Source organism: Haliotis asinina, chromosome 5 (genome assembly GCF_037392515.1).
Source record: "Haliotis asinina isolate JCU_RB_2024 chromosome 5, JCU_Hal_asi_v2, whole genome shotgun sequence".
Lineage (NCBI taxonomy): Eukaryota > Metazoa > Mollusca > Gastropoda > Lepetellida > Haliotidae > Haliotis > Haliotis asinina.
The window spans coordinates 17,502,352-17,511,337 of NC_090284.1; positions in this window are offsets into that span (position 1 = coordinate 17,502,352).

Consider the following 8,986-nt stretch of genomic DNA (forward strand, 5'->3'; position numbering starts at 1 on the left):
TATTTACTCAGGCTGCATAAGAGGTAAATAAACAGTATTTACATTTATACAACGTACAACATAAAATTTAAGTACAGATTTCACGATAGAAGCAGTGTACATCGAGCACCTTACATATTGAAGTATTGAGGTTATTTCCTAAATAAAGCCTTGCTTAACGTCTTCAAAGTTCCTAGCTTACTTGTGTCGAATAGCTAAAGTATCATCATGCATACTTTTGGTCTAATATAATAATACTTGTCAATATAGTTTACTCTTTCTAATTTGAGAACAGGACTGTAGCCATATATACTGAATTCAGCCAGAATGTCATTTACTCCAATGCATTTTGCACGTCCCACCAAAAACTGTCATCATCCGGGCACGATGACACTAGTGCGGTCATCCAAATCACAAAAAGTAGTACAACAGCCGGCTTCCAGGTTGTAATAAAGAACATCGCTCAACAGGGATTTACTATGCCTTGGAAACCCTAGGACTGTCGCCCAGTGTGTAGAATTCATGTCATCTACTCCAATAGATTTTTTCACGTCCCACCAACGATTGGTATTAAAATATACAAAGATTCTCATATTGACTATGTCGATATGAGCTGTTCTGCAGACAAGCCGCTTATCTAGTGGCTGTATATCTTCTGGTAAGTTCATGTATATGTTTCTGATGGCGGTCAGTATAATCTCCATAAAATACAAATGGCGGCTGTCTGTTGGTGGGTTATGGGAGGTTTATGACAGTCATAACGCTCTACTTGCATGACGAACGTCAACCGTGTTTGACGTTAACTACAACGAGACACGTCAGAAGGGTATACTCTTTAGACGTCGAGTAGACGTAGTAAGGAATAGTTTCGCATAACTTGTTACAACAAATGCTCCATGATCAAGGCCATGGATGAAGATCGATGTCCGTATGTTTTTAGAGGTCATGCCGGAGCTGATGAAAATTTTGAGCATTGCAAGGTTGGTTTTAAGTTAACGAAGGAAGGCTGATTTGGAAGATGGGTGAGTTGGAGTGTGGTTGAGTTAAAGGGTGGTTGAGTGAAAGTGGTTGAGTGACCGGGTTATGGAGTGAGAGACTGATGGCGGGAGAAGGTATTCAGAGAAAGGGTGGTGGGATGAGAGAATGCTTGAGTGAGTGAGTGGGAGAGTGAGGTTTGTTGAGTTATTGAGTGAGGGACTGGTGACTGGTTGCGTGAGTGAGTGAGACTGGTTGAGTGAGACCGGTTGAGTGAGTGAGTGAGTGAGTGAGAGAGTTGAGTGAGCTATTGAGTGAGTGAGTGAGAGTTGAGTGAGCTATTGAGTGAATGACTGGTGACTGGTTGAGTGAGAGACTAGTTGAGTGAGTGAGACTGGTTGAGTGAGAGGTTGGTTGAGTGAGTGAGTGAGGCTGGTTGAGTGAAAGACTGGTTGGGTGAGTCAGTGAGACTGGTTGAGCGAGAGACTGGTTGAGAGAGTGAGTGTTTGAGTGATAGTTTTTTTGCGCGAGGGACTGGTTGTGCGAGGGCTTTTGGTTGAGAAGAGAGTGTTGAGAAAAAGGGTGAGTGAGTGGTTGAGTGCTCAAGTGAGAGGAGAGCGGTTGAATGAGAGAGTGGTTGTTGGTTGACCGAGAGGAAAGGTGGTTGGTTCTGTGGTGATCACAATCCAGTGATCGACATTAGGAGCAATAATTCCAGTACATTATTAGGAGATCAGGATTAACCACTTTTAACTCCACCGGGTGGTATTTTGGGTGAGTGAGTGAGTGAGTTGAAAGGTGGGTGAAATGGCGAGTGACTGAGAACTAGTGTCAATGCATGTAGGATTTATGTGGGACAAAACTTAAATCCAGTCATATAAAATTAAATACTCAGTCGGAAACATAAAGGGTATTGCATAGCAGGGTGCAGGTCACGACATTAAGACATGGCGTGATGCAAGGTCTTTGTATATTATGCATTGTCTTGCTTATCCAAAATCAGAAAACAGTTGTTTCTTTCGGACAAATTTATAACAGTTCTAGCTTATTGTTTAAACCCTGTTATATTTACAGTTAACATTTTCTGATAAATATACAAGTACAGTGTTCACGATGGTGTTTCAAAGTTTCAGATTTCTGTCTGACCCACTGAAAATTCACAGGACCCACATAATGAAGTTAAAAAACATCTCAGATTTAACATTTCTTATAACTGACATTGAAATTAGTAACATTATATGATGACAAGCATAAGATTTCTCAACAGCAAACAAGTGTCACAAGCCGCAAGTAACAACTTTACACAAAGACATTGTGAAATATTCAGTGAGACAATGGGAGGGGGGGAGGGGGGTGATTTCTATTTGACCACTGGTGAATCTGCCAGATTTGTCAGAGAGTCAGACATTATTAGTGAACTCTGCAAGTATTTCATCACTCTCTGCACTGATTTTGACCAACTGCTTCAAACAGTATGATCTGCACGGGCTTGGAACTGAAGTAAATCTTATTCAATCATAACTCGGTCCTTTTAAAGTGCATTATCAAATTAAAAGATTAACAGATTGACATATAGCTTGATTAAATATGATTGTAATTCCATGCGGGCCTTCATTAAAGTATTAGAGAGGATCCTCAAGTAAGGGATTCGTTTTATCCAGGATTACCCGACATATTTTATCGATGAGTTGATAGGCGGATGGGTGAACTACAGATTTTGCTTTGCATCTTTGTCAAGTAAAACATATATACACATTTAAGACACAGAAATAATCTTCAGTGGAGTGGATGGAACCACCTGCTTTTCAAAGAATGGATCTACAAGCGAAAAAGAAATGTTACAATGTCATCTGCTGCGTATACATATTACCTATCTGCTTGAATCTCGAAAAGTATTAATGAAAGAAGGATGTAACAAGAGAAAGTGGGTCAAACCAAATTCGGATAAGTATATGTTGAGTCAACAAATGTATTGTTGGATATCATCAGAAAATATATATCCAGGCAAACCTTCTAATGTTGACATTTTGAAAAAGAGCTATTGAATTCTGGCGACGACATGTCGATACAGATCACTGAAAGGTCTCAAACTGAGGAGAAGGGTCGGTGGGGTAGTGGTTAATGTGTTTGTCGGTCCCGCCAAAGACCCGGGTTCGATTCTCCAATGTGTGAATGTGTGGAGTCCATTTGTAATATTGCTCAAATATTGCTAAAAGCGGCGTAAAAATAGACTCACTCACACGCTCACTCACACAGAGGAGACTGGATGCACAGGTGGCCCCGATGCCCGGACCAGTCAAAAGTATCTTTCTAGACGAGAGTTATTTTGTACTTGGTTGGACATAGGGCGATAGATGACACCAAAACGAGACTACGGTAAGCTTTTAAGGATTTGTTTTACCAAGTAAGGTCTGCAGTGTAAAAACACTACTTGAAACATGTATACATGCTTCCCTACACTATCGAAAAGCTTCTCCTAGGTGTAAATACAGAGGCAGCCATAACTTATAACTATATATACTCTTAAAATAAAGTAGGGGATTTTCATTTTTTGTATTTACGATTACAAATATTGAGGAGATTTATATTGAAAGAGTCAATCAATGTTGATATGATTTTATTGAATGTTTTGAGTGTGCATCACCATTTGCACTTCCTTACAACCATAGGTATTTGGAGTGCAGTCGCTTTTGGTGCATGGCATGTAATTTGCATATATACGATTTTCATTTTAAAGCATACGACTAGAAACAAACACTGACAAATGTGTGATGCAAGATGAGTGTCAAAATTAATGTTCTAAGTGATTTCTCGACCTTCTTGAAAAAACGTCAAAATCAAGAATGGGAGCCATGCTCGTGTATGGGGCTACTGCGTTGTGCACATGCACATCATGCGCTGTGTTTAGGGGTGGTAATTGGGGTAGAAATGGTGGTGCGTTCATAGGATGTCTTTCCTTGAAACGTTTGTTCACGCTTACGCTTCCTATCCAAATTGAAAGTGTATTATCCCCTACTTTTTTTAAGAGTATTGGCTAAGCAATATCGTAAGAATCCATCAACATATAAAATACCCCTGATTATAGAGGCTGACACATTGTATAGTTACGTTGTCATTTTGGAGAGGTGATGTTTCTCTAATTACCTAAATTAGTTGCCCTTGGAACACACATACCTTTTGTTAATCACCACACGATCATTGCATGGCAGCTTGTCGTGTCTCTATTTGCTTTCTAGTGAATTGTTGCCATAATTCAGAGAAGCTAACTGTCGTGTAAAGAGTGATATAACGAGCTCAGCAATGTTTCTAATATGCTCTCAGTAATATTTGCCTAATAACGCAGTTTTCAATTCAACTCCAACTCATTTGGGAATTTATCAATGTCTCATTTAAAATTTGACAATTACTCTCCTGTTCTCACTTTGCAATGAATAAAACACTCATTTCGCAATTTACAGCTTGAAAGGGTTAAAAAAGAACTATCGATTTTTCATTGGTATAATATTACAATACAGTTACATTTTGATAAAATACATTATTCAAATTTCAGGGATTGTTAGGAATGGCAGAAGATGAAGGACAATCCCCTGTGGTGAAGACAGTCCCAATGCTGTAAATGTCCACTGGAGATTGAAGTCGATATCGAATATCCGGTGCCCTTGGACTTTGTGCACCAGGTAACAAAGACGACAATATTAAGCACCTGGTAACAATGTCCCTAGATGACTAATCGTGTGTAATCAATTTTCAAACAATGTCGCGCTGTATTAATTATCGGTTAAACTAACGCTTCCATTCATGCAATGGCCAATTAAAGACCCGCGAATGCCATTCTGTCTCGATCAAAATGTCAGTCACCCTTGCAAGAGAAGTAATTTAGCAACAAATATCAAAATCACCCTTTTCAACTCAAGACCGTAGTGGGCATGGAAGTCAATTTATTCGATTGTTATCACTGCATAAAGAATCTGTTAACCTGTGGAAAAGAATCGAGTTTCACTATTTCATTTCAAAGTTATTAAGATTTATGGAGTGTTTTTTTTCCAAAAGTCTACACGCACATATATAGTTACTTTAATTAGTAACACATATATACAGTCCAAGCTGTCAAACCGGCATTTGTCCAATCCGGCAAATTGACAACGCCGGCATAAAATGCCAGTCCCATCCGTAGCTTGTACATTTATCATCAGTTCTATAATCCGGCACATTGTCTAAGTCAGATTATTTATCAAGTCCTAGTGAGTGCCGGTTTAGACAGCTTCCAAAGACGTTGGAAAGAGGTTATTCCAATGTCAGTTTGCTTTGTCTGCTAATGTCATTTTCAAATGTCACATTTTTACACGAAATATTGTACATACAAAGTTAGAGGAAACGCATATGTCTTGGTATCGTAAGGAACTATATGGACCAATGGCCACTTCGTGCCATGAATAAGCAGTTTCAACACTTGTGCTCTTGTCCACAAAGTTCAATGGCCATTGTCTTCTATACTCCACAATAAAAGTTAAGGATTCAGTACTCGCGTAATACTAAACGTTATTGGATGATAGAATCCGGTTGTCCTACCTCTTATTGGAGTAGTATACATTCAATACAGTATGAAACAACATGTTTAAATTTAAGATGAAAACACAAAGATGTTTATGTAATTAAAATAGAGACCATGTTGACATGATACCTAGGAGCATATGAAAATATACCCTTCATGTGATTTCAATGAATCAGTTAAAGTTATGAAGATACTATACAAACAATGACCCCTATACTGGGCCACACTCAGCGCTAAAAAGAAGATTAATATATGCATGTGTACATTAAAAAATGATTTGATTTAAAACTTTTCAGAATTAATAAAGATAGTTTGAACATAATAGACAACCTCATGGTAGCTTAGGTGTCTTTTCTTTACAAAATCAAAAATTTCCCTTTTCTACGTAAACTGAAATAATTTCAAACGTGTGCAAATCATGTGATTTCAAATCCCTTTCCTTTCCAGTCTTCATTGAACCAATCTATTTGTAAACAGAATTAGAAGAATGAGCAATGATAAAGTAGAGGCAACCAACAATACCGAAACAAAGTGATTTAAATTCTCAGTGACATAAAAAAGCAAACTCAGTGCACGTGTTATATTTTATACATAAGACAAGGTCGAAAAAAGAATGTTTCTACTGCTTTCATTGAAGCATGAGTTAGTGAGCAGCATTCCAGCGATATGACGGCAGTCTGTAATTCACCGAGTCTGAACCAGAAAATCCAGTGATCAACATCATGAGCATCATTATAACACGTGTCAACCATTTCAGCGAGACTGACCACCCGATCCCGTCAGTCGTCTCTTTCGAAAGGTACGGGTTACTGAAGATCAATTCTAACTCGGATCCTCACGGGTCAAGCGGTTTTGCAAGCATATGACGTGATATAAGTTTGATGTCGTCCTTGGCCTTCACAACGTGATTTCTTTGCAGCACTGGGAGGTGATATGACTTTGGACTGCGTATATTAGTTTGTTTCTTTGTTTTTCCTTATGGAGTTCTGTGACCTGTGTATTTTCCAAAACTGTATAACCTTCAAATCTCAATTAAACCTACCCACGATCATTTGTTGGAAGCATGTCTCATTCCCTGTCAAACACATACGAAAGATTTCCGCTAGGACACAAATAATACATGCAACAGTGTACAACTATGTCACACTCCTGTCGTTCGTTCGTTGTCATGCCGAAGGCCTTGGTTCAATTCTCCACATGGTTCAATGTATAAAGTACATTTCTGGTGTCATCCATTGTGACCCTGCTTGAATATCGCTACAATAGCGCAAAGCCATTCCCAATGACATTCTTGATCCCACAGGAAGTCACTACAGGTGGGACGTGATGCCCTCCCACGCAGGTCACTGCAACCCATTGCAACCTACTGCAACTATTACGGATGGCTCACTAGGGATTAACAGAAATACCACGTCAAGAGCCAGAATAAAGATGTTACAACCAATATTTGCACTTATCTCAGTGTCAATTTCACTAACGTTGTGCTCCCATTCTTTCCTCATCCATCTACGTTAACTTGTCACACATAAGAAATTGGTATGATCGCATTGTCTGTCTGTAAAGCTAGTATCAGAAAGAGTAATGTTTAATGTCGTAATTGGATATCCTGGCGGGCCAACCTTTCACACAATATAATGAATAATCGTTACGTGTCTGATGTATATCGATGCCGATAAACACCATTCTTCAGGGACAATTTGACGAGATTCGTCACACAGCCATACAGCAACTCTTCTCCACCAGTGAGGGAACTATGTCTCGACAAGCTTTTACATTAGTATGTAATTCCACATGCGAAGACAGCAATGTCTGCAAATCCTGCAATTATGTGTAAAGTTCCTTGAACACTTGGGGGTCTGTGCCAGTGTATGCCAACCTTTGCAGATACATATGATATATACACAAATGAAATGTCTCTATCATCTCTGAATGTGTGTTAATCTTTGTATAAAAACAGCCGTGACAGCACTCTGCTGTTAGACTGATTAATTATTCTGGATAGGTGGTGAACTGAATTCTAATCTATGCTTGCAAAGAGTGAGTATGCTTTTACGCCGCTTTCAGAAGTTGTCCAGCAATGTCAAGGCGGGATGCGGTAGAACGTTGTCAAAACAACTATTTACTCGTAATAAATAAAGACTCAAAGATAACTATAAATGATGCTATTTTGTGTAAACTGTAACGATGTTCATAACAAAATATTTAGATATCTAAGATATAGTCCATCTTCTTCTGGGACGAAGTGTAAGATGATACAATGAAATGACACAAGGGAAATGTTGATCTACTCGGAAAACCCCATTCTCGTCCCACAGTGGTTACTTGTCACATCTTCCTACGTAACCTCTGTTCTAATACGACCCTTTCATGGTGCTAGTGTTCAAAACTCGTGATTGGAGGCAATCAGATTTAGTAGTGCAATCAGCGACCTTGTTTCAAAAGTGATCGTTTGAAAGATCTCGGTAATTTCCGGATGCGTCGTGAAAACTAGAACCTCTTCCCGAGCGCGATACTCAAATTTTTCTTCTAGACAGAACTCCGTCATGTCATATTTGCTTCTCCACATTGCTTGCATTTGTCAAGTTGAATTTAAGTCGATGTAACACGTGTTCTGACTGGACAGAAAAAGGGAGATAAATCTGCTGCCAATTTTGCCGCTAGGGGATTTTATGAGAACCGTGAAATATGGCCGTATTAGAACAGAGGTTCGTAGGAAGATATGACAAGTAACCTCTGTGGGAAGAGAGTGGGATAACCCTGGCCAAAATATAATCTTGATTAAAATACACGAAGTCTCACTAATCCGGTAAGTACTTCTCCAACCGTTTGTTATATAATTACTGTTCTTGAAATGACGTATATCTAACCATGAAAAATGACTGATTGTGATTATATATAAGAAGGGGGTATGTTTCCTCAAATACAAACTCTTTTATATTAATATTTTCACAAAGAGATCACTATGGTGCCTGATTCGGGCCATCGCTTTATCGCCCTGTAAAATCAAGGCGACATTGCGACAAAGCGATAGCACGACACGACATTGCGATACGCCGACACGATATAGCGATAATGCGATACGGCCAGAAAACGAAATAGCGAAAACCTGACACGATATAGCGATAACACGACACGCAATGGCGATATCACGACACGAAATGGCGATAACAAGACACGAAATAGCGATAACTAGACACGAAATGGCGATATCACGACACGAAATGGCGATATCACGACACGAAATGGCGATAAAACTGGGCGACATTGCGATATGGCGATAACGCGAAAAGGCGACATTGCGATATAGAGACACGATATGGCGATACAGCGACATTGCGATAACGCGAAAAGGCGACATTGCGATATAGAGACACGATATGGCGATACAGCGATATTGCGATAAAGCGATACAGCGATATTGCGATATAGCGACACAGCGATATAGCGATACAGCGACAACGCGATTTGGCGATACAGCGA